Consider the following 26,426-nt stretch of genomic DNA (forward strand, 5'->3'; position numbering starts at 1 on the left):
CCAGGCCATGACCAGCCTATCCCAGATATACACGTTCCATGCACAGACACTGACCAATCCTAAAGGGTGACCATCCTGTCTCTCCCATCAATGCCTGCGCATGGAAACTGGCCAATCCTACGCCTTGATCAGCCTATCCCACTGAGACAAGTTCCATGCACAGACAATGACCAATCGTAAAGGGTGACCAGTCTGTCTCTCCCATCTATGCCTGAGCAGGAAAACTGGCCAATCCCAGGCCATGAACAGCCTCTCCCACTGAGACAAGTTCCATGCACAGACACTGACCAATCCTAAAGTGTGACCAGCCTGTCTCTCCCATCTATGCCTGTGCAGGAAAACTGGCCAATCCCAGGCCATGATCAGCCAATCCCAGATAGACACGTTCCATGCACAGACACTGACCAATCATAAAGAGTGACCATCCTGTCCCTCCCATCTATGCCTGAACAGGAAAACTGGCCAATTCTAGGCCATGATCAGCCTATCCCAGATAGACATGTTCCATGCACAGACACTGACCAATCCTAAAGTGTGACCAGCCTGTCACTCCCATCTATGCCTGCACCGGAAAACTGGCTACTCCCAGGCCATGATCAGCCTATCCCAGATAGACAGGTTCCATGCACATACACTGACCAATCCTAAAGGACGACCATCCAGTCTCTCCCATCTATGCCTGCTCCCGAAAACTGGCCAATCCTACGCTATGATTAGCCTATCCCACTGAGACAGGTTCCATGCAGACACTGACCAATCCTAAAGGGTGACCAGGCTGTCTCTCCCATCTATGCCTGCGCAGGAAAACTGGCCAATCCCAGGACATGATCAGCCTATCCAACTAAGACAAGTCCTATGCACAGACACTGACCAATCCTAAAGTGTGACCATCCTGTCTCTCCCATCTATGCCTGAGCAGGAAAACTGGCCAATCCTAGGCCATGATCAGCCTATCCCAGAGAGACAAGTTCCATGCACAGACACTGACCAATCCTAAAGGGTGACCAGCCTGTCTCTCCCATCTATGCCTGTGCAGGAAAACTGGCCAATCCTACGCCTTGATCAGCCTATCCCAGAGAGACAAGTTCCATGCACAGACACTGACCAGTCCTAAAGGATGACCAGCCTGTCTCTCCCATCTATGCCTGAGCAGGAAAACTTGCCAATCCCAGGCCATGATCAGCCTATCCCACTGAGACAAGTTGCATGCACAGACACTGACCAATCCTAAAGTGTGACCAGCCTGTCTCTCCCATCTATGCCTGAGCAGGAAAACTGGCCAATCGTACGCCATGATCAGCCAATCCCACTGAGACAAGTTCCATGCACAGACACTGACCAATCCTAAAGGGTGACCAGCCTGTCTCTCCCATCTATGCCTGAGCAGGAAAACTGGCCAATCCCAGGCCATGATCAGCCTATTCCACTGAGACAAGTTCCATGCACAGACACTGACCAATCCTAAAGTGTGACCAGCCTGTCTCTCACATCTATGCCTGAGCAGGAAAACTGGCCAGTCCTACGCCATGATCAGCCAATCCCAGATATACACGTTCCATGCACAGACACTGACCAATCCTAAAGGGTGACCATCCTGTCCCTCCCATCTATGCCTGAGCAGGAAAACTGGCCAATCCTAAGACATGATCAGCCTGTCCCAGATAGACATGTTCTATGCACAGACACTGACCAATCCTAAAGTGTGACCAGCCTGTCGCTCCCATCTATGCCTGCACAGGAAAACTGGCCACTCCCAGGCCATGATCAGCCTGTCCCAGATACACATTTTCCATGCACAGACACTGCCCAATCCTAAAGTGTGACCAGCCTGTCTCTCCCATCTATGCCTAAGCAGGAAAACTGGCCAATCCTACGCCATGATCAGCCTATGCCACTGAGACAAGTTCCATGCACATACACTGACCAATCCTAAAGTGTGACCAGCATGCCTCTCTCATCTATGCCTGAGCAGGAAAACTGGCCAATCCTACTCCATGATCAGCCTATCCCACTGAGACAAGATCCATGCACAGACACTGACTAATCCTAAAGGGTGACTAGCCTGGCTCTCCCATCTATTCTTGTGCCCGAAAACTGGCCAATCCCAGGACATGATCAGCCTATCCAACTAAGACAAGTCCTATGCACAGACACTGACCAATCCTAAAGTGTGACCATCCTGTCTCTCCCATCTATGCCTGAGCAGGAAAACTGGCCAATCCTAGGCCATGATCGGCCTATCCCAGAGAGACAAGTTCCATGCACAGACACTGACCAATCCTAAAGGGTGACCAGCCTGTCTCTCCCATCTATGCCTGAGCAGGAAAACTGGCCAATCCTACGCCATGATCAGGCAATCCCAGATAGACACGTTCCATGCACAGACACTGACCAATCCTAAAGGGTGACCATCCTGTCCCTCCCATCTATGCCTGAGCAGGAAAACTGGCCAATCCTAGGCCATGAAAAGCCTATCCCAGAGAGGAAAGTTACATGCAAAGACACTGACCAATCCTAAAGGGTGACCAGCCTGTCTCTCCCATCTATGTCTGCGCAGGAAAACTGGCCAATCCTACGCCATGATCAGCCTATCCCAATGAGACAGGTTCCATTCACAGACACTGACCAATCCTAAAGGGTGACCATCCTGTCCCTCCCATCTATGCCTCAGCAGGAAAACTGGCCAATCCCAGGCCATGATCAGCCTATCCCAGATAGACATGTTCCATGCACAGACACTGACCAATCCTAAAGGGTGACCATCCTGTCCCTCCCATCTATGCCTGAGTAGGAAAACTGGCCAATCGTAGGCCATGATCAGCCTATCCCAGATAGACATGTTCCATGCACAGACACTGACCAATCCTAAAGGACGACCATCCTGTCCCTCCCATCTATGCCTGAGTAGAAAAACTGGCCAATCGTAGGCCATGATCAGCCTATCCCAGATAGACATGTTCCATTCACAGACACTGACCAATCCTAAAGTGTGACCAGCCTGTCTCTCCCATCTATGCCTGAGCAGGAAAACTGGCCAATCCTACGCCATGTTCAGCCTATGCCACTGAGACAAGTTCCATGCACATACACTGACCAATCCTAAAGTGTGACCAGCCTGCCTCTCTCATCTATGCCTGAGCAGGAAAACTGGTCAATCCTACTCCATGATCAGCCTATCCCACTGAGACAAGATCCACGCACAGACAGTGACTAATACTAAAGGGTGACTAGCCTGTCTCTCCCATCTATTCTTGTGCCCGAAAACTGGCCAATCCCAGGACATGATCAGCCTATCCAACTAAGACAAGTCCTATGCACAGACACTGACCAATCCTAAAGTGTGACCATCCTGTCTCTCCCATCTATGCCTGAGCAGGAAAACTGGCCAATCCTAGGCCATGATCAGCCTATCCCAGAGAGACAAGTTCCATGCACAGACACTGACCAATCCTAAAGGGTGACCAGCCTGTCTCTCCTATCTATGCCTGTGCAGGAAAACTGGCCAATCCTACGCCTTGATCAGCCTATCCCAGAGAGACAAGTTCCATGCACAGACACTGACCAGTCCTAAAGGATTACCAGCCTGTCTCTCCCATCTATGCCTGAGCAGGAAAACTTGCCAATCCCAGGCCATGATCAGCCTATCCCACTGAGACAAGTTCCATGCACAGACACTGACCAATCCTAAAGGATGACCAGCCTGTCTCTCCCATCTATGCCTGAGCAGGAAAACTGCCCAATCCCAGGCCATGATCAGCCTATCCCATATAAACATGTTCCATGCAGAGACACTGACCATTCCTAAAGGGTGACCAGCCTGTCTCTCCCATCTATGCCTGCGTCCGAAAACTGGCCAATCCCAGGACACGATCAGCCTATCCCACTGAGACAAGTCCTATGCACAGACACTGACCAATCCTGAGGTGTGACCATCCTGTCTCTCTCATCTATACTGCGCAGGAAAACTGGCCAATGCTACGCCATGATCAGCCTATCCCACTGAGACAAGTTCCATTCACAGACACTGACCAATCCTATAGTGTGACCAGCCTGTCTCTCCCATCTATGCCTAAGCAGGAAAACTGGCCAATCCTACACCATGATCAGATTATGCCACTGAGATAAGTTCCATGCACAGACACTGACCAATCCTAAAGTGTGACCAGCCTGCCTCTCTCATCTATGCCTGAGCAGGAAAACTGGCCAATCCTACACCATGATCAGCCTATGCCACTGAGATAAGTTCCATGCACAGACACTGACCAATCCTAAAGTGTGACCAGCCTGCCTCTCTCATCTATGCCTGAGCAGGAAAACTGGCCAATCCTACGCCATGATCAGCCTATCCCACTGAGACAAGATCCATGCACAGACACTGACCAATCCTAAAGGGTGACCAGCCGTTCTCTCCCATCTATGCCTGTGCCCGAAAACTGGCCAATCCCAGGACATGATCAGCCTATCCCACTGAGACAAGTCCTATGCACAGACACTGACCAATCCTAAAGTGTGACCATCCTGTCTCTACCATCTATGCCTGAGCAGGAAAACTGGCCAATCCTAGGCCATGATCAGCCTATCCCAGATAGACATGTTCCATGCACAGACACTGACCAATCCTAAAGGGTGACCATCCTGTCCCTCCCATCTATGCCTGAGCAGGAAAACTGGCCAATCCTAGGCCATGATCAGCCTATCCCAGATAGATATCTACCATGCACAGACACTGACCAATCCTAAAGGGTGACCATCCTGTCCCTCCCATCTATGCCTGTGCAGGAAAACTGGCCAATCCTACGACATGATCAGCCTATCCCAGATAGACATGTTCCATGCAGAGACAATGACCAATCCTAAAGGGTGACCAGCCTGTCTCTCCCATCAATGCCTGCACATGGAAACTGGCCAATCCTACGCCTTGATCAGCCTATCCCACTGACACAAGTTCCATGCACAGACAAAGACCAATCCTAAAGGGTGACCAGCCTGTCTCTCCCATATATGCCTGAGCAGGAAAACTGGCCAATCCCAGGCCATGATCAGCCTATCCCACTGAGACAAGTTCCATGCACAGACACTGACCAATCCTAAAGTGTGACCAGTCTGTCTCTCCCATCTATGCCTGAGCAGGAAAACTGGCCAATCCCAGGCCATGATCAGCCTTTCCCACTGAGACAAGTTCCATGCACAGACACCAACCAATCCTAAAGTGTGACCAGCCTGTCTCTCTCATCTATGCCTGAGCAGGAAAACTGGCCAATCCTAGGCCATGATCAGCCTATCCCACTGAGACAAGTTCCATGCACAGACACTGACCAATCCTAAAGGGTGACCAGTCTGTCTCTCCCATCTATGCCTGAGCAGGAAAACTGGCCAATCCCAGGCCATGATCAGCCTCTAACACTGAGACAAGTTCCATGCACAGACACTGACCAATCCTAAAGCGTGACCAGCCTGTCTCTCCCATCTATGCCTGTGCAGGAAAACTGGCCAATCCCAGGCCATGATCAGACAATCCCAGATAGACACGTTCCATGCACAGACACTGACCAATCATAAAGAGTGACCAGCATGCCTCTCTCATCTATGCCTGAGCAGGAAAACTGGCCAATCCTACTCCATGATCAGCCTATCCCACTGAGACAAGATCCATGCACAGACACTGACTAATCCTAAAGGGTGACTAGCCTGGCTCTCCCATCTATTCTTGTGCCCGAAAACTGGCCAATCCCAGGACATGATCAGCCTATCCAACTAAGACAAGTCCTATGCACAGACACTGACCAATCCTAAAGTGTGACCATCCTGTCTCTCCCATCTATGCCTGAGCAGGAAAACTGGCCAATCCTAGGCCATGATCAGCCTATCCCAGAGAGACAAGTTCCATGCACAGACACTGACCAATCCTAAAGGGTGACCAGCCTGTCTCTCCCATCTATGCCTGAGCAGGAAAACTGGCCAATCCTACGCCATGATCAGGCAATCCCAGATAGACACGTTCCATGCACAGACACTGACCAATCCTAAAGGGTGACCATCCTGTCCCTCCCATCTATGCCTGAGCAGGAAAACTGGCCAATCCTAGGCCATGAAAAGCCTATCCCAGAGAGGAAAGTTACATGCAAAGACACTGACCAATCCTAAAGGGTGACCAGCCTGTCTCTCCCATCTATGTCTGCGCAGGAAAACTGGCCAATCCTACGCCATGATCAGCCTATCCCAATGAGACAGGTTCCATTCACAGACACTGACCAATCCTAAAGGGTGACCATCCTGTCCCTCCCATCTATGCCTCAGCAGGAAAACTGGCCAATCCCAGGCCATGATCAGCCTATCCCAGATAGACATGTTCCATGCACAGACACTGACCAATCCTAAAGGGTGACCATCCTGTCCCTCCCATCTATGCCTGAGTAGGAAAACTGGCCAATCGTAGGCCATGATCAGCCTATCCCAGATAGACATGTTCCATGCACAGACACTGACCAATCCTAAAGGACGACCATCCTGTCCCTCCCATCTATGCCTGAGTAGAAAAACTGGCCAATCGTAGGCCATGATCAGCCTATCCCAGATAGACATGTTCCATTCACAGACACTGACCAATCCTAAAGTGTGACCAGCCTGTCTCTCCCATCTATGCCTGAGCAGGAAAACTGGCCAATCCTACGCCATGTTCAGCCTATGCCACTGAGACAAGTTCCATGCACATACACTGACCAATCCTAAAGTGTGACCAGCCTGCCTCTCTCATCTATGCCTGAGCAGGAAAACTGGTCAATCCTACTCCATGATCAGCCTATCCCACTGAGACAAGATCCATGCACAGACAGTGACTAATACTAAAGGGTGACTAGCCTGTCTCTCCCATCTATTCTTGTGCCCGAAAACTGGCCAATCCCAGGACATGATCAGCCTATCCAACTAAGACAAGTCCTATGCACAGACACTGACCAATCCTAAAGTGTGACCATCCTGTCTCTCCCATCTATGCCTGAGCAGGAAAACTGGCCAATCCTAGGCCATGATCAGCCTATCCCAGAGAGACAAGTTCCATGCACAGACACTGACCAATCCTAAAGGGTGACCAGCCTGTCTCTCCCATCTATGCCTGTGCAGGAAAACTGGCCAATCCTACGCCTTGATCAGCCTATCCCAGAGAGACAAGTTCCATGCACAGACACTGACCAGTCCTAAAGGATTACCAGCCTGTCTCTCCCATCTATGCCTGAGCAGGAAAACTTGCCAATCCCAGGCCATGATCAGCCTATCCCACTGAGACAAGTTCCATGCACAGACACTGACCAATCCTAAAGGATGACCAGCCTGTCTCTCCCATCTATGCCTGAGCAGGAAAACTGCCCAATCCCAGGCCATGATCAGCCTATCCCATATAAACATGTTCCATGCAGAGACACTGACCATTCCTAAAGGGTGACCAGCCTGTCTCTCCCATCTATGCCTGCGCCCGAAAACTGGCCAATCCCAGGACACGATCAGCCTATCCCACTGAGACAAGTCCTATGCACAGACACTGACCAATCCTGAGGTGTGACCATCCTGTCTCTCTCATCTATACTGCGCAGGAAAACTGGCCAATGCTACGCCATGATCAGCCTATCCCACTGAGACAAGTTCCATTCACAGACACTGACCAATCCTATAGTGTGACCAGCCTGTCTCTCCCATCTATGCCTAAGCAGGAAAACTGGCCAATCCTACACCATGATCAGATTATGCCACTGAGATAAGTTCCATGCACAGACACTGACCAATCCTAAAGTGTGACCAGCCTGCCTCTCTCATCTATGCCTGAGCAGGAAAACTGGCCAATCCTACACCATGATCAGCCTATGCCACTGAGATAAGTTCCATGCACAGACACTGACCAATCCTAAAGTGTGACCAGCCTGCCTCTCTCATCTATGCCTGAGCAGGAAAACTGGCCAATCCTACGCCATGATCAGCCTATCCCACTGAGACAAGATCCATGCACAGACACTGACCAATCCTAAAGGGTGACCAGCCGTTCTCTCCCATCTATGCCTGTGCCCGAAAACTGGCCAATCCCAGGACATGATCAGCCTATCCCACTGAGACAAGTCCTATGCACAGACACTGACCAATCCTAAAGTGTGACCATCCTGTCTCTACCATCTATGCCTGAGCAGGAAAACTGGCCAATCCTAGGCCATGATCAGCCTATCCCAGATAGACATGTTCCATGCACAGACACTGACCAATCCTAAAGGGTGACCATCCTGTCCCTCCCATCTATGCCTGAGCAGGAAAACTGGCCAATCCTAGGCCATGATCAGCCTATCCCAGATAGATATCTACCATGCACAGACACTGACCAATCCTAAAGGGTGACCATCCTGTCCCTCCCATCTATGCCTGTGCAGGAAAACTGGCCAATCCTACGACATGATCAGCCTATCCCAGATAGACATGTTCCATGCAGAGACAATGACCAATCCTAAAGGGTGACCAGCCTGTCTCTCCCATCAATGCCTGCGCATGGAAACTGGCCAATCCTACGCCTTGATCAGCCTATCCCACTGACACAAGTTCCATGCACAGACAAAGACCAATCCTAAAGGGTGACCAGCCTGTCTCTCCCATATATGCCTGAGCAGGAAAACTGGCCAATCCCAGGCCATGATCAGCCTATCCCACTGAGACAAGTTCCATGCACAGACACTGACCAATCCTAAAGTGTGACCAGTCTGTCTCTCCCATCTATGCCTGAGCAGGAAAACTGGCCAATCCCAGGCCATGATCAGCCTTTCCCACTGAGACAAGTTCCATGCACAGACACCAACCAATCCTAAAGTGTGACCAGCCTGTCTCTCTCATCTATGCCTGAGCAGGAAAACTGGCCAATCCTAGGCCATGATCAGCCTATCCCACTGAGACAAGTTCCATGCACAGACACTGACCAATCCTAAAGGGTGACCAGTCTGTCTCTCCCATCTATGCCTGAGCAGGAAAACTGGCCAATCCCAGGCCATGATCAGCCTCTAACACTGAGACAAGTTCCATGCACAGACACTGACCAATCCTAAAGCGTGACCAGCCTGTCTCTCCCATCTATGCCTGTGCAGGAAAACTGGCCAATCCCAGGCCATGATCAGACAATCCCAGATAGACACGTTCCATGCACAGACACTGACCAATCATAAAGAGTGACCAGCATGCCTCTCTCATCTATGCCTGAGCAGGAAAACTGGCCAATCCTACTCCATGATCAGCCTATCCCACTGAGACAAGATCCATGCACAGACACTGACTAATCCTAAAGGGTGACTAGCCTGGCTCTCCCATCTATTCTTGTGCCCGAAAACTGGCCAATCCCAGGACATGATCAGCCTATCCAACTAAGACAAGTCCTATGCACAGACACTGACCAATCCTAAAGTGTGACCATCCTGTCTCTCCCATCTATGCCTGAGCAGGAAAACTGGCCAATCCTAGGCCATGATCAGCCTATCCCAGAGAGACAAGTTCCATGCACAGACACTGACCAATCCTAAAGGGTGACCAGCCTGTCTCTCCCATCTATGCCTGAGCAGGAAAACTGGCCAATCCTACGCCATGATCAGGCAATCCCAGATAGACACGTTCCATGCACAGACACTGACCAATCCTAAAGGGTGACCATCCTGTCCCTCCCATCTATGCCTGAGCAGGAAAACTGGCCAATCCTAGGCCATGAAAAGCCTATCCCAGAGAGGAAAGTTACATGCAAAGACACTGACCAATCCTAAAGGGTGACCAGCCTGTCTCTCCCATCTATGTCTGCGCAGGAAAACTGGCCAATCCTACGCCATGATCAGCCTATCCCAATGAGACAGGTTCCATTCACAGACACTGACCAATCCTAAAGGGTGACCATCCTGTCCCTCCCATCTATGCCTCAGCAGGAAAACTGGCCAATCCCAGGCCATGATCAGCCTATCCCAGATAGACATGTTCCATGCACAGACACTGACCAATCCTAAAGGGTGACCATCCTGTCCCTCCCATCTATGCCTGAGTTGGAAAACTGGCCAATCGTAGGCCATGATCAGCCTATCCCAGATAGACATGTTCCATGCACAGACACTGACCAATCCTAAAGGACGACCATCCTGTCCCTCCCATCTATGCCTGAGTAGAAAAACTGGCCAATCGTAGGCCATGATCAGCCTATCCCAGATAGACATGTTCCATTCACAGACACTGACCAATCCTAAAGTGTGACCAGCCTGTCTCTCCCATCTATGCCTGAGCAGGAAAACTGGCCAATCCTACGCCATGTTCAGCCTATGCCACTGAGACAAGTTCCATGCACATACACTGACCAATCCTAAAGTGTGACCAGCCTGCCTCTCTCATCTATGCCTGAGCAGGAAAACTGGTCAATCCTACTCCATGATCAGCCTATCCCACTGAGACAAGATCCATGCACAGACAGTGACTAATACTAAAGGGTGACTAGCCTGTCTCTCCCATCTATTCTTGTGCCCGAAAACTGGCCAATCCCAGGACATGATCAGCCTATCCAACTAAGACAAGTCCTATGCACAGACACTGACCAATCCTAAAGTGTGACCATCCTGTCTCTCCCATCTATGCCTGAGCAGGAAAACTGGCCAATCCTAGGCCATGATCAGCCTATCCCAGAGAGACAAGTTCCATGCACAGACACTGACCAATCCTAAAGGGTGACCAGCCTGTCTCTCCCATCTATGCCTGTGCAGGAAAACTGGCCAATCCTACGCCTTGATCAGCCTATCCCAGAGAGACAAGTTCCATGCACAGACACTGACCAGTCCAAAAGGATTACCAGCCTGTCTCTCCCATCTATGCCTGAGCAGGAAAACTTGCCAATCCCAGGCCATGATCAGCCTATCCCACTGAGACAAGTTCCATGCACAGACACTGACCAATCCTAAAGGATGACCAGCCTGTCTCTCCCATCTATGCCTGAGCAGGAAAACTGCCCAATCCCAGGCCATGATCAGCCTATCCCATATAAACATGTTCCATGCAGAGACACTGACCATTCCTAAAGGGTGACCAGCCTGTCTCTCCCATCTATGCCTGCGCCCGAAAACTGGCCAATCCCAGGACACGATCAGCCTATCCCACTGAGACAAGTCCTATGCACAGACACTGACCAATCCTGAGGTGTGACCATCCTGTCTCTCTCATCTATACTGCGCAGGAAAACTGGCCAATGCTACGCCATGATCAGCCTATCCCACTGAGACAAGTTCCATTCACAGACACTGACCAATCCTATAGTGTGACCAGCCTGTCTCTCCCATCTATGCCTAAGCAGGAAAACTGGCCAATCCTACACCATGATCAGATTATGCCACTGAGATAAGTTCCATGCACAGACACTGACCAATCCTAAAGTGTGACCAGCCTGCCTCTCTCATCTATGCCTGAGCAGGAAAACTGGCCAATCCTACACCATGATCAGCCTATGCCACTGAGATAAGTTCCATGCACAGACACTGACCAATCCTAAAGTGTGACCAGCCTGCCTCTCTCATCTATGCCTGAGCAGGAAAACTGGCCAATCCTACGCCATGATCAGCCTATCCCACTGAGACAAGTCCTATGCACAGACACTGACCAATCCTGAGGTGTGACCATCCTGTCTCTCTCATCTATACTGCGCAGGAAAACTGGCCAATGCTACGCCATGATCAGCCTATCCCACTGAGACAAGTTCCATTCACAGACACTGACCAATCCTATAGTGTGACCAGCCTGTCTCTCCCATCTATGCCTAAGCAGGAAAACTGGCCAATCCTACACCATGATCAGATTATGCCACTGAGATAAGTTCCATGCACAGACACTGACCAATCCTAAAGTGTGACCAGCCTGCCTCTCTCATCTATGCCTGAGCAGGAAAACTGGCCAATCCTACACCATGATCAGCCTATGCCACTGAGATAAGTTCCATGCACAGACACTGACCAATCCTAAAGTGTGACCAGCCTGCCTCTCTCATCTATGCCTGAGCAGGAAAACTGGCCAATCCTACGCCATGATCAGCCTATCCCACTGAGACAAGATCCATGCACAGACACTGACCAATCCTAAAGGGTGACCAGCCGTTCTCTCCCATCTATGCCTGTGCCCGAAAACTGGCCAATCCCAGGACATGATCAGCCTATCCCACTGAGACAAGTCCTATGCACAGACACTGACCAATCCTAAAGTGTGACCATCCTGTCTCTACCATCTATGCCTGAGCAGGAAAACTGGCCAATCCTAGGCCATGATCAGCCTATCCCAGATAGACATGTTCCATGCACAGACACTGACCAATCCTAAAGGGTGACCATCCTGTCCCTCCCATCTATGCCTGAGCAGGAAAACTGGCCAATCCTAGGCCATGATCAGCCTATCCCAGATAGATATCTACCATGCACAGACACTGACCAATCCTAAAGGGTGACCATCCTGTCCCTCCCATCTATGCCTGTGCAGGAAAACTGGCCAATCCTACGACATGATCAGCCTATCCCAGATAGACATGTTCCATGCAGAGACAATGACCAATCCTAAAGGGTGACCAGCCTGTCTCTCCCATCAATGCCTGCACATGGAAACTGGCCAATCCTACGCCTTGATCAGCCTATCCCACTGACACAAGTTCCATGCACAGACAAAGACCAATCCTAAAGGGTGACCAGCCTGTCTCTCCCATATATGCCTGAGCAGGAAAACTGGCCAATCCCAGGCCATGATCAGCCTATCCCACTGAGACAAGTTCCATGCACAGACACTGACCAATCCTAAAGTGTGACCAGTCTGTCTCTCCCATCTATGCCTGAGCAGGAAAACTGGCCAATCCCAGGCCATGATCAGCCTTTCCCACTGAGACAAGTTCCATGCACAGACACCAACCAATCCTAAAGTGTGACCAGCCTGTCTCTCTCATCTATGCCTGAGCAGGAAAACTGGCCAATCCTAGGCCATGATCAGCCTATCCCACTGAGACAAGTTCCATGCACAGACACTGACCAATCCTAAAGGGTGACCAGTCTGTCTCTCCCATCTATGCCTGAGCAGGAAAACTGGCCAATCCCAGGCAATGATCAGCCTCTAACACTGAGACAAGTTCCATGCACAGACACTGACCAATCCTAAAGCGTGACCAGCCTGTCTCTCCCATCTATGCCTGTGCAGGAAAACTGGCCAATCCCAGGCCATGATCAGACAATCCCAGATAGACACGTTCCATGCACAGACACTGACCAATCATAAAGAGTGACCATCCTGTCCCTCCCATCTATGCCTAAGCAGGAAAACTGGCCAATTCTAGGCCATAATCAGCCTATCCCAGATAGACATGTTCCATGCAAAGACACTGACCAATCCTAAAGGGTGACCAGCCTGTCTCTCCCATCTATGCCTGCGCAGGAAAACTGGCCGATCGTACGCCATGATCAGCCTATCCCAATGAGACAGGTTCCATTCACAGACACTGACCAATCCAAAAGGGCGACCAGCCTGTCCCTCCCACCTATGCCTAAACTGGAAAACTGGCCATTCATATGCCATGATCAGCCTATCCCAGATAGACAAGTTCCATGCACAGACACTGACCAATCCTAAAGTGTGACCAGCCTGTCCCCTCTATGCCTGAGCAGGAAAACTGGCCAATCCCAGGCCATGATCAGCCTATCCCAGATAGACATGTTCCATGCACAGACACTGACCAATCCTAAAGTGTGACCAGCCTGTCTCTCACATCTATGCCTGAGCAGGAAAACTGGCCAGTCCTACGCCATGATCAGCCAATCCCAGATATACACGTTCCATGCACAGACACTGACCAATCCTAAAGGGTGACCATCCTGTCCCTCCCATCTATGCCTGAGCAGGAAAACTGGCCAATCCTAGGCCATGATCAGCCTGTCCCAGATAGACATGTTCCATGCACAGACACTGACCAATCCTAAAGTGTGACCAGCCTGTCGCTCCCATCTATGCCTGCACAGGAAAACTGGCCACTCCCAGGCCATGATCAGCCTATCCCAGATAGACAGGTTCCATGCACATACACTGACCAATCCTAAAGGACGACCATCCAGTCTCTCCCATCTATGCCTGCACCCGAAAACTGGTCAATCCTACGCCATGATCAGCCTATCCCAATGAGACAGGTTCCATTCACAGACACTGACCAATCCTAAAGGTTGACCATCATGTCCCTCCCATCTATGCCTGAGCAGGAAAACTGGCCAATCCCAGGCCATGACCAGCCTATCCCAGATAGACATGTTCCATGCACAGACACTGACCAATCCTAAAGGGTGACCATCCTGTTCCTCCCATCTATGCCTGAGCAGGAAAACTGGCCAATCCTACGCCATGATCAGCCTATGCCACTGAGACACGTTCCATGCACAGACACTGACCAATCCAAAAGGTTGACCATCCTGTCCCTCCCATCTATGCCTGAGCAGGAAAACTGGCCAATCCCAGGCCATGACCAGCCTATCCCAGATGTACACGTTCCATGCACAGACACTGACCAATCCTAAAGGGTGACCATCCTGTCTCTCCCATCAATGCCTGCGCATCGAAACTGGCCAATCCTACGCCTTGATCAGCCTATCCCACTGAGACAAGTTCCATGCACAGACAATGACCAATCGTAAAGGGTGACCAGTCTGTCTCTCCCATCTATGCCTGAGCAGGAAAACTGGCCAATCCCAGGCCATGAACAGCCTCTCCCACTGAGACAAGTTCCATGCACAGACACTGACCAATCCTAAAGTGTGACCAGCCTGTCTCTCCCATCTATGCCTGTGCAGGAAAACTGGCCAATCCCAGGCCATGATCAGCCAATCCCAGATAGACACGTTCCATGCACAGACACTGACCAATCATAAAGAGTGACCATCCTGTCCCTCCCATCTATGCCTGAACAGGAAAACTGGCCAATTCTACGCTATGATTAGCCTATCCCACTGAGACAGGTTCCATGCAGACACTGACCAATCCTAAAGAGTGACCAGGCTGTCTCTCCCATCTATGCCTGTGCAGGAAAACTGGCCAATCCCAGGACATGATCAGCCTATCCAACTAAGACAAGTCCTATGCACAGACACTGACCAATCCTAAAGTGTGACCATCCTGTCTCTCCCATCTATGCCTGAGCCGGAAAACTGGCCAATCCTAGGCCATGATCAGCCTATCCCAGAGAGACAAGTTCCATGCACAGACACTGACCAATCCTAAAGGGTGACCAGCCTGTCTCTCCCATCTATGCCTGAGCAGGAAAACTTGCCAATCCCAGGCCATGATCAGCCTATCCCACTGAGACAAGTTCCATGCACAGACACTGACCAATCCTAAAGTGTGACCAGCCTGTCTCTCCCATCTATGCCTGAGCAGGAAAACTGGCCAATCGTACGCCATGATCAGCCAATCCCACTGAGACAAGTTCCATGCACAGACACTGACCAATCCTAAAGGGTGACCAGCCTGTCTCTCCCATCTATGCCTGAGCAGGAAAACTGCCCAATCCCAGGCCATGATCAGCCTATCCCATATAAACATGTTCCATGTAGAGACACTGACCAATCCTAAAGGGTGACCAGCCTGTCTCTCCCATCTATGCCTGCGCCCGAAAACTGGCCAATCCCAGGACAGGATCAGCCTATCCCACTGAGACAAGTCCTATGCACAGACACTGACCAATCCTGAGGTGTGACCATCCTGTCTCTCTCATCTATACTGCGCAGGAAAACTGGCCAATGCTACGCCATGATCAGCCTATCCCACTGAGACAAGTTCCATTCACAGACACTGACCAATCCTATAGTGTGACCAGCCTGTCTCTCCCATCTATGCCTAAGCAGGAAAACTGGCCAATCCTACACCATGATCAGCCTATGCCACTGAGATAAGTTCCATGCACAGACACTGACCAATCCTAAAGTGTGACCAGCCTGCCTCTCTCATCTATGCCTGAGCAGGAAAACTGGCCAATCCTACGCCATGATCAGCCTATCCCACTGAGACAAGATCCATGCACAGACACTGACCAATCCTAAAGGGTGACCAGCCGTTCTCTCCCATCTATGCCTGTGCCCGAAAACTGGCCAATCCCAGGACATGATCAGCCTATCCCACTGAGACAAGTCCTATGCACAGACACTGACCAATCCTAAAGTGTGACCATCCTGTCTCTACCATCTATGCCTGAGCAGGAAAACTGGCCAATCCTAGGCCATGATCAGCCTATCCCAGATAGACATGTTCCATGCACAGACACTGACCAATCCTAAAGGGTGACCATCCTGTCCCTCCCATCTATGCCTGAGCAGGAAAACTGGCCAATCCTAGGCCATGAACAGCCTATCCCAGATAGATATCTTCCATGCACAGACACTGACCAATCCTAAAGGGTGACCATCCTGTCCCTCCCATCTATGCCTGTGCAGGAAAACTGGCCAATCCTACGACATGATCAGCCTATCCCAGATAGACATGTTCCATGCAGAGACAATGACCAATCCTAAAGGGTGACCAGCCTGTCTCTCCCATCTATGCCTGCACAGGAAACTGGCCAATCCTAGGCCATGATCAGCCTATCCCAGAGAGACAAGTTCAATGCACAGACACTGACCAATCCTAAAGGGTGACCATCCTGTCTCTCCCATCAATGCCTGCGCATGGAAACTGGCCAATCCTACGCCTTGATCAGCCTATCCCACTGACACAAGTTCCATGCACAGACAATGACCAATCCTAAAGGGTGACCAGTATGTCTCTCCCATATATGCCTGAGCAGGAAAACTGGCCAATCCCAGGCCATGATCAGCCTATCCCACTGAGACAAGTTCCATGCACAGACACTGACCAATCCTAAAGTGTGACCAGTCTGTCTCTCCCCTCTATGCCTGAGCAGGAAAACTGGCCAATCCCAGGCCATGATCAGCCTATCCCAGATAGACATGTTCCATGCACAGACACTGACCAATCCTAAAGGGTGACCATCCTGTCCCTCCCATCTATGCCTGCGCAGGAAAACTGGCCAATCGTACGCCATGATCAGCCTATCCCAATGAGACAGGTTCCATTCACAGACACTGACCAATCCAAAAGGGCGACCAGCCTGTCCCTCCCACCTATGCCTAAACTGGAAAACTGGCCATTCATATGCCATGATCAGCCTATCCCAGATAGAAAAGTTCCATGCACAGACACTGACCAATCCTAAAGTGTGACCAGCCTGTCTCTCCCCTCTATGCCTGAGCAGGAAAACTGGCCAATCCCAGGCCATGATCAGCCTATCCCAGATAGACATGTTCCATGCACAGACACTGACCAATCCTAAAGGGTGACCATCCTGTCCCTCCCATCTATGCCTGAGCAGGAAAACTGGCCAATCCTAGGCCATGATCAGCCTGTCCCAGATAGACATGTTCCATGCACAGACACTGACCAATCCTAAAGTGTGACCAGCCTGTCTCTCCCCTCTATGCCTGAGCAGGAAAACTGGCCAATCCCAGGCCATGATCAGCCTATCCCAGATAGACATGTTCCATGCACAGACACTGACCAATCCTAAAGGGTGACCAGCCTGTCTCTCCCATCTATGCCTGCACAGGAAAACTGGCCAATCCTATGCCATGATCAGCCTATCCCACTGAGACAAGTTCCATGCACAGACACTGACCAATTCCAAAGTGTGACCAGCCTGTCTCTCACATCTATGCCTGAGCAGGAAAACTGGCCTGTCGTACGCCATGATCAGCCAATCCCAGATATACACGTTCCATGCACAGACACTGACCAATCCTAAAGGGTGACCATCCTGTCCCTCCCATCTATGCCTGAGCAGGAAAACTGGCCAATCCTAGGCCATGATCAGCCTGTCCCAGATAGACATGTTCCATGCACAGACACTGACCAATCCTAAAGTGTGACCAGCCTGTCGCTCCCATCTATGCCTGCACAGGAAAACTGGCCACTCCCAGGCCATGATCAGCCTGTCCCAGATAGACATTTTCCATGCACAGACACTGCCCAATCCTAAAGTGTGACCAGCCTGTCTCTCCCATCTATGCCTGAGCAGGAAAACTGGCCAATCCTACGCCATGATCAGCCTATGCCACTGAGACAAGTTCCATGCACATACACTGACCAATCCTAAAGTGTGACCAGCCTGCCTCTCTCATCTATGCCTGAGCAGGAAAACTGGCCAATCCTACTCCATGATCAGCCTATCCCACTGAGACAAGATCCATGCACAGACACTGACTAATCCTAAAGGGTGACTAGCCTGTCTCTCCCATCTATTCTTGTGCCCGAAAACTGGCCAATCCCAGGACATGATCAGCCTATCCAACTAAGACAAGTCCTATGCACAGACACTGACCAATCCTAAAGTGTGACCATCCTGTCTCTCCCATCTATGCCTGAGCAGGAAAACTGGCCAATCCTAGGCCATGATCAGCCTATCCCAGAGAGACAAGTTCCATGCACAGACACTGACCAATCCTAAAGGGTGACCAGCCTGTCTCTCCCATCTATGCCTGTGCATGAAAACTGGCCAATCCTACGCCTTGATCAGCCTATCCCAGAGAGACAAGTTCCATGCACAGACACTGACCAGTCCTAAAGGATGACCAGCCTGTCTCTCCCATCTATGCCTGAGCAGGAAAACTTGCCAATCCCAGGCCATGATCAGCCTATCCCACTGAGACAAGTTGCATGCACAGACACTGACCAATCCTAAAGTGTGACCAGCCTGTCTCTCCCATCTATGCCTGAGCAGGAAAACTGGCCAATCCCAGGCCATGATCAGCCTATTCCACTGAGACAAGTTCCATGCACAGACACTGACCAATCCTAAAGTGTGAACAGTCTGTCTCTCACATCTATGCCTGAGCAGGAAAACTGGCCAGTCCTACGCCATGATCAGCCAATCCCAGATATACACGGTCCATGCACAGACACTGACCAATCCTAAAGGGTGACCATCCTGTCCCTCCCATCTATGCCTGAGCAGGAAAACTGGCCAATCCTAAGACATGATCAGCCTGTCCCAGATAGACATGTTCCATGCACAGACACTGCCCAATCCTAAAGTGTGACGAGCCTGTCTCTCCCTTCTATGCCTGAGCAGGAAAACTGGCCAATCCTACGCCATGATCAGCCTATGCCACTGAGACAAGTTCCATGCACATACACTGACCAATCCTAAAGTGTGACCAGCATGCCTCTCTCATCTATGCCTGAGCAGGAAAACTGGCCAATCCTACTCCATGATCAGCCTATCCCACTGAGACAAGATCCATGCACAGACACTGACTAATCCTAAAGGGTGACTAGCCTGTCTCTCCCATCTATTCTTGTGCCCGAAAACTGGCCAATCCCAGGACATGATCAGCCTATCCAACTAAGACAAGTCCTATGCACAGACACTGACCAATCCTAAAGTGTGACCATCCTGTCTCTCCCATCTATGCCTGAGCAGGAAAACTGGCCAATCCTAGGCCATGATCAGCCTATCCCAGAGAGACAAGTTCCATGCACAGACACTGACCAATCCTAAAGGGTGACCAGCCTGTCTCTCCCATCTATGCCTGTGCATGAAAACTGCCAATCCTACGCCTTGATCAGCCTATCCCAGAGAGACAAGTTCCATGCACAGACACTGACCAGTCCTAAAGGATGACCAGCCTGTCTCTCCCATCTATGCCTGAGCAGGAAAACTTGCCAATCCCAGGCCATGATCAGCCTATCCCACTGAGACAAGTTGCAGGCACAGACACTGACCAATCCTAAAGTGTCACCAGCCTGTCTCTCCCATCTATGCCTGAGCAGGAAAACTGGCCAATCGTACGCCATGATCAGCCAATCCCACTGAGACAAGTTCCATGCACAGACACTGACCAATCCTAAAGGGTGACCAGCCTGTCTCTCCCATCTATGCCTGAGCAGGAAAACTGCCCAATCCCAGGGCATGATCAGCCTATCCCATATAAAAATGTTCCATGCAGAGACACTGACCAATCCTAAAGGGTGACCAGCCTGTCTCTCACATCTATGCCTGCGCCCGAAAACTGGCCAATCCCAGGACAGGATCAGCCTATCCCACTGAGACAAGTTCCATGCACAGACACTGACCAATCCTAAAGTGTGACCAGCCTGTCTCTCCCATCTATGCCTGAGCAGGAAAACTGGCCAATCGTACGCCATGATCAGCCAATCCCACTGAGACAAGTTCCATGCACAGACACTGACCAATCCTAAAGGGTGACCAGCCTGTCTCTCCCATCTATGCCTGAGCAGGAAAACTGCCCAATCCCAGGCCATGATCAGCCTATCCCATATAAACATGTTCCATGTAGAGACACTGACCAATCCTAAAGGGTGACCAGCCTGTCTCTCCCATCTATGCCTGCGCCCGAAAACTGGCCAATCCCAGGACAGGATCAGCCTATCCCACTGAGACAAGTCCTATGCACAGACACTGACCAATCCTGAGGTGTGACCATCCTGTCTCTCTCATCTATACTGCGCAGGAAAACTGGCCAATGCTACGCCATGATCAGCCTATCCCACTGAGACAAGTTCCATTCACAGACACTGACCAATCCTATAGTGTGACCAGCCTGTCTCTCCCATCTATGCCTAAGCAGGAAAACTGGCCAATCCTACACCATGATCAGCCTATGCCACTGAGATAAGTTCCATGCACAGACACTGACCAATCCTAAAGTGTGACCAGCCTGCCTCTCTCATCTATGCCTGAGCAGGAAAACTGGCCAATCCTACGCCATGATCAGCCTATCCCACTGAGACAAGATCCATGCACAGACACTGACCAATCCTAAAGGGTGACCAGCCGTTCTCTCCCATCTATGCCTGTGCCCGAAAACTGGCCAATCCCAGGACATGATCAGCCTATCCCACTGAGACAAGTCCTATGCACAGACACTGACCAATCCTAAAGTGTGACCATCCTGTCTCTACCATCTATGCCTGAGCAGGAAAACTGGCCAATCCTAGGCCATGATCAGCCTATCCCAGATAGACATGTTCCATGCACAGACACTGACCAATCCTAAAGGGTGACCATCCTGTCCCTCCCATCTATGCCTGAGCAGGAAAACTGGCCAATCCTAGGCCATGAACAGCCTATCCCAGATAGATATCTTCCATGCACAGACACTGACCAATCCTAAAGGGTGACCATCCTGTCCCTCCCATCTATGCCTGTGCAGGAAAACTGGCCAATCCTACGACATGATCAGCCTATCCCAGATAGACATGTTCCATGCAGAGACAATGACCAATCCTAAAGGGTGACCAGCCTGTCTCTCCCATCTATGCCTGCACAGGAAACTGGCCAATCCTAGGCCATGATCAGCCTATCCCAGAGAGACAAGTTCAATGCACAGACACTGACCAATCCTAAAGGGTGACCATCCTGTCTCTCCCATCAATGCCTGCGCATGGAAACTGGCCAATCCTACGCCTTGATCAGCCTATCCCACTGACACAAGTTCCATGCACAGACAATGACCAATCCTAAAGGGTGACCAGTATGTCTCTCCCATATATGCCTGAGCAGGAAAACTGGCCAATCCCAGGCCATGATCAGCCTATCCCACTGAGACAAGTTCCATGCACAGACACTGACCAATCCTAAAGTGTGACCAGTCTGTCTCTCCCCTCTATGCCTGAGCAGGAAAACTGGCCAATCCCAGGCCATGATCAGCCTATCCCAGATAGACATGTTCCATGCACAGACACTGACCAATCCTAAAGGGTGACCATCCTGTCCCTCCCATCTATGCCTGCGCAGGAAAACTGGCCAATCGTACGCCATGATCAGCCTATCCCAATGAGACAGGTTCCATTCACAGACACTGACCAATCCAAAAGGGCGACCAGCCTGTCCCTCCCACCTATGCCTAAACTGGAAAACTGGCCATTCATATGCCATGATCAGCCTATCCCAGATAGAAAAGTTCCATGCACAGACACTGACCAATCCTAAAGTGTGACCAGCCTGTCTCTCCCCTCTATGCCTGAGCAGGAAAACTGGCCAATCCCAGGCCATGATCAGCCTATCCCAGATAGACATGTTCCATGCACAGACACTGACCAATCCTAAAGGGTGACCATCCTGTCCCTCCCATCTATGCCTGAGCAGGAAAACTGGCCAATCCTAGGCCATGATCAGCCTGTCCCAGATAGACATGTTCCATGCACAGACACTGACCAATCCTAAAGTGTGACCAGCCTGTCTCTCCCCTCTATGCCTGAGCAGGAAAACTGGCCAATCCCAGGCCATGATCAGCCTATCCCAGATAGACATGTTCCATGCACAGACACTGACCAATCCTAAAGGGTGACCAGCCTGTCTCTCCCATCTATGCCTGCACAGGAAAACTGGCCAATCCTATGCCATGATCAGCCTATCCCACTGAGACAAGTTCCATGCACAGACACTGACCAATTCCAAAGTGTGACCAGCCTGTCTCTCACATCTATGCCTGAGCAGGAAAACTGGCCTGTCGTACGCCATGATCAGCCAATCCCAGATATACACGTTCCATGCACAGACACTGACCAATCCTAAAGGGTGACCATCCTGTCCCTCCCATCTATGCCTGAGCAGGAAAACTGGCCAATCCTAGGCCATGATCAGCCTGTCCCAGATAGACATGTTCCATGCACAGACACTGACCAATCCTAAAGTGTGACCAGCCTGTCGCTCCCATCTATGCCTGCACAGGAAAACTGGCCACTCCCAGGCCATGATCAGCCTGTCCCAGATAGACATTTTCCATGCACAGACACTGCCCAATCCTAAAGTGTGACCAGCCTGTCTCTCCCATCTATGCCTGAGCAGGAAAACTGGCCAATCCTACGCCATGATCAGCCTATGCCACTGAGACAAGTTCCATGCACATACACTGACCAATCCTAAAGTGTGACCAGCCTGCCTCTCTCATCTATGCCTGAGCAGGAAAACTGGCCAATCCTACTCCATGATCAGCCTATCCCACTGAGACAAGATCCATGCACAGACACTGACTAATCCTAAAGGGTGACTAGCCTGTCTCTCCCATCTATTCTTGTGCCCGAAAACTGGCCAATCCCAGGACATGATCAGCCTATCCAACTAAGACAAGTCCTATGCACAGACACTGACCAATCCTAAAGTGTGACCATCCTGTCTCTCCCATCTATGCCTGAGCAGGAAAACTGGCCAATCCTAGGCCATGATCAGCCTATCCCAGAGAGACAAGTTCCATGCACAGACACTGACCAATCCTAAAGGGTGACCAGCCTGTCTCTCCCATCTATGCCTGTGCATGAAAACTGGCCAATCCTACGCCTTGATCAGCCTATCCCAGAGAGACAAGTTCCATGCACAGACACTGACCAGTCCTAAAGGATGACCAGCCTGTCTCTCCCATCTATGCCTGAGCAGGAAAACTTGCCAATCCCAGGCCATGATCAGCCTATCCCACTGAGACAAGTTGCATGCACAGACACTGACCAATCCTAAAGTGTGACCAGCCTGTCTCTCCCATCTATGCCTGAGCAGGAAAACTGGCCAATCCCAGGCCATGATCAGCCTATTCCACTGAGACAAGTTCCATGCACAGACACTGACCAATCCTAAAGTGTGAACAGTCTGTCTCTCACATCTATGCCTGAGCAGGAAAACTGGCCAGTCCTACGCCATGATCAGCCAATCCCAGATATACACGGTCCATGCACAGACACTGACCAATCCTAAAGGGTGACCATCCTGTCCCTCCCATCTATGCCTGAGCAGGAAAACTGGCCAATCCTAAGACATGATCAGCCTGTCCCAGATAGACATGTTCCATGCACAGACACTGCCCAATCCTAAAGTGTGACGAGCCTGTCTCTCCCTTCTATGCCTGAGCAGGAAAACTGGCCAATCCTACGCCATGATCAGCCTATGCCACTGAGACAAGTTCCATGCACATACACTGACCAATCCTAAAGTGTGACCAGCATGCCTCTCTCATCTATGCCTGAGCAGGAAAACTGGCCAATCCTACTCCATGATCAGCCTATCCCACTGAGACAAGATCCATGCACAGACACTGACTAATCCTAAAGGGTGACTAGCCTGTCTCTCCCATCTATTCTTGTGCCCGAAAACTGGCCAATCCCAGGACATGATCAGCCTATCCAACTAAGACAAGTCCTATGCACAGACACTGACCAATCCTAAAGTGTGACCATCCTGTCTCTCCCATCTATGCCTGAGCAGGAAAACTGGCCAATCCTAGGCCATGATCAGCCTATCCCAGAGAGACAAGTTCCATGCACAGACACTGACCAATCCTAAAGGGTGACCAGCCTGTCTCTCCCATCTATGCCTGTGCATGAAAACTGCCAATCCTACGCCTTGATCAGCCTATCCCAGAGAGACAAGTTCCATGCACAGACACTGACCAGTCCTAAAGGATGACCAGCCTGTCTCTCCCATCTATGCCTGAGCAGGAAAACTTGCCAATCCCAGGCCATGATCAGCCTATCCCACTGAGACAAGTTGCAGGCACAGACACTGACCAATCCTAAAGTGTCACCAGCCTGTCTCTCCCATCTATGCCTGAGCAGGAAAACTGGCCAATCGTACGCCATGATCAGCCAATCCCACTGAGACAAGTTCCATGCACAGACACTGACCAATCCTAAAGGGTGACCAGCCTGTCTCTCCCATCTATGCCTGAGCAGGAAAACTGCCCAATCCCAGGGCATGATCAGCCTATCCCATATAAAAATGTTCCATGCAGAGACACTGACCAATCCTAAAGGGTGACCAGCCTGTCTCTCACATCTATGCCTGCGCCCGAAAACTGGCCAATCCCAGGACAGGATCAGCCTATCCCACTGAGACAAGTCCTATGCACAGACACTGACCAATCCTGAGGTGTGACCATCCTCTCTCTCTCATCTATACTGCGCAGGAAAACTGGCCAATGCTACGCCATGATCAGCCTATCCCACTGAGACAAGTCCCATTCACAGACACTGACCAATCCTAAAGTGTGACCAGCCTGTCTCTCCCATCTAAGCCTGAGCAGGAAAACTGGCCAATCCTACGCCATGATCAGCCTATGCCACTGAGATAAGTTCCATGCACAGACACTGACCAATCCTAAAGTGTGACCAGCCTGCCTCTCTCATCTATGCCTGAGCAGGAAAACTGGCCAATCCTACGCCATGATCAGCCTATCCCACTGAGACAAGATCCATGCACAGACACTGACCAATCCTAAAGGGTGACCAGCCGTTCTCTCCCATCTATGCCTGTGCCCGAAAACTGGCCAATCCCAGGACATGATCAGCCTATCCCACTGAGACAAGTCCTATGCACAGACACTGACCAATCCTAAAGTGTGACCATCCTGTCTCTACCATCTATGCCTGAGCAGGAAAACTGGCCAATCCTAGGCCATGATCAGCCTATCCCAGATAGACATGTTCCATGCACAGACACTGACCAATCCTAAAGGGTGACCATCCTGTCCCTCCCATCTATGCCTGAGCAGGAAAACTGGCCAATCCTAGGTCATGATCAGCCTATCCCAGATAGATATCTTCCATGCACAGACACTGACCAATCCTAAAGGGTGACCATCCTGTCCCTCCCATCTATGCCTGTGCAGGAAAACTGGCCAATCCTACGCCATGATCAGCCTATCCCAGATAGACATGTTCCATGCAGAGACAATGACCAATCCTAAAGGGTGACCAGCCTGTCTCTCCCATCTATGCCTGCACAGGAAACTGGCCAAACCTAGGCCATGATCAGCCTATCCCAGAGAGACAAGTTCAATGCACAGACACTGACCAATCCTAAAGGGTGACCATCCTGTCTCTCCCATCAATGCCTGCGCATGGAAACTGGCCAATCCTACGCCTTGATCAGCCTATCCCACTGAGACAAGTTCCATGCACAGACAATGACCAATCCTAAAGGGTGACCAGCCTGTCTCTCCCATCTATGCCTGAGCAGGAAAACTGGCCAATCCCAGGCCATGATCAGCCTTTCCCACTGAGACAAGTTCCATGCACAGACACCGACCAATCCTAAAGTGTGACCAGCCTGTCTCTCTCATCTATGCCTGAGCAGGAAAACTGGCCAATCCTAGGCCATGATCAGCCTATCCCACTGAGACAAGTTCCATGCACAGACACTGACCAATCCTAAAGGGTGACCAGTCTGTCTCTCCCATCTATGCCTGAGCAGGAAAACTGGCCAATCCCAGGCCATGATCAGCCTCTAACACTGAGACAAGTTCCATGCACAGACACTGACCAATCCTAAAGCGTGACCAGCCTGTCTCTCCCATCTATGCCTGTGCAGGAAAACTGGCCAATCCCAG

The sequence above is a fragment of the Ambystoma mexicanum genome, chromosome 11 (assembly GCF_040938575.1).
Source record: "Ambystoma mexicanum isolate Mex_15411 chromosome 11, UKY_AmexF1_1, whole genome shotgun sequence".
Lineage (NCBI taxonomy): Eukaryota > Metazoa > Chordata > Amphibia > Caudata > Ambystomatidae > Ambystoma > Ambystoma mexicanum.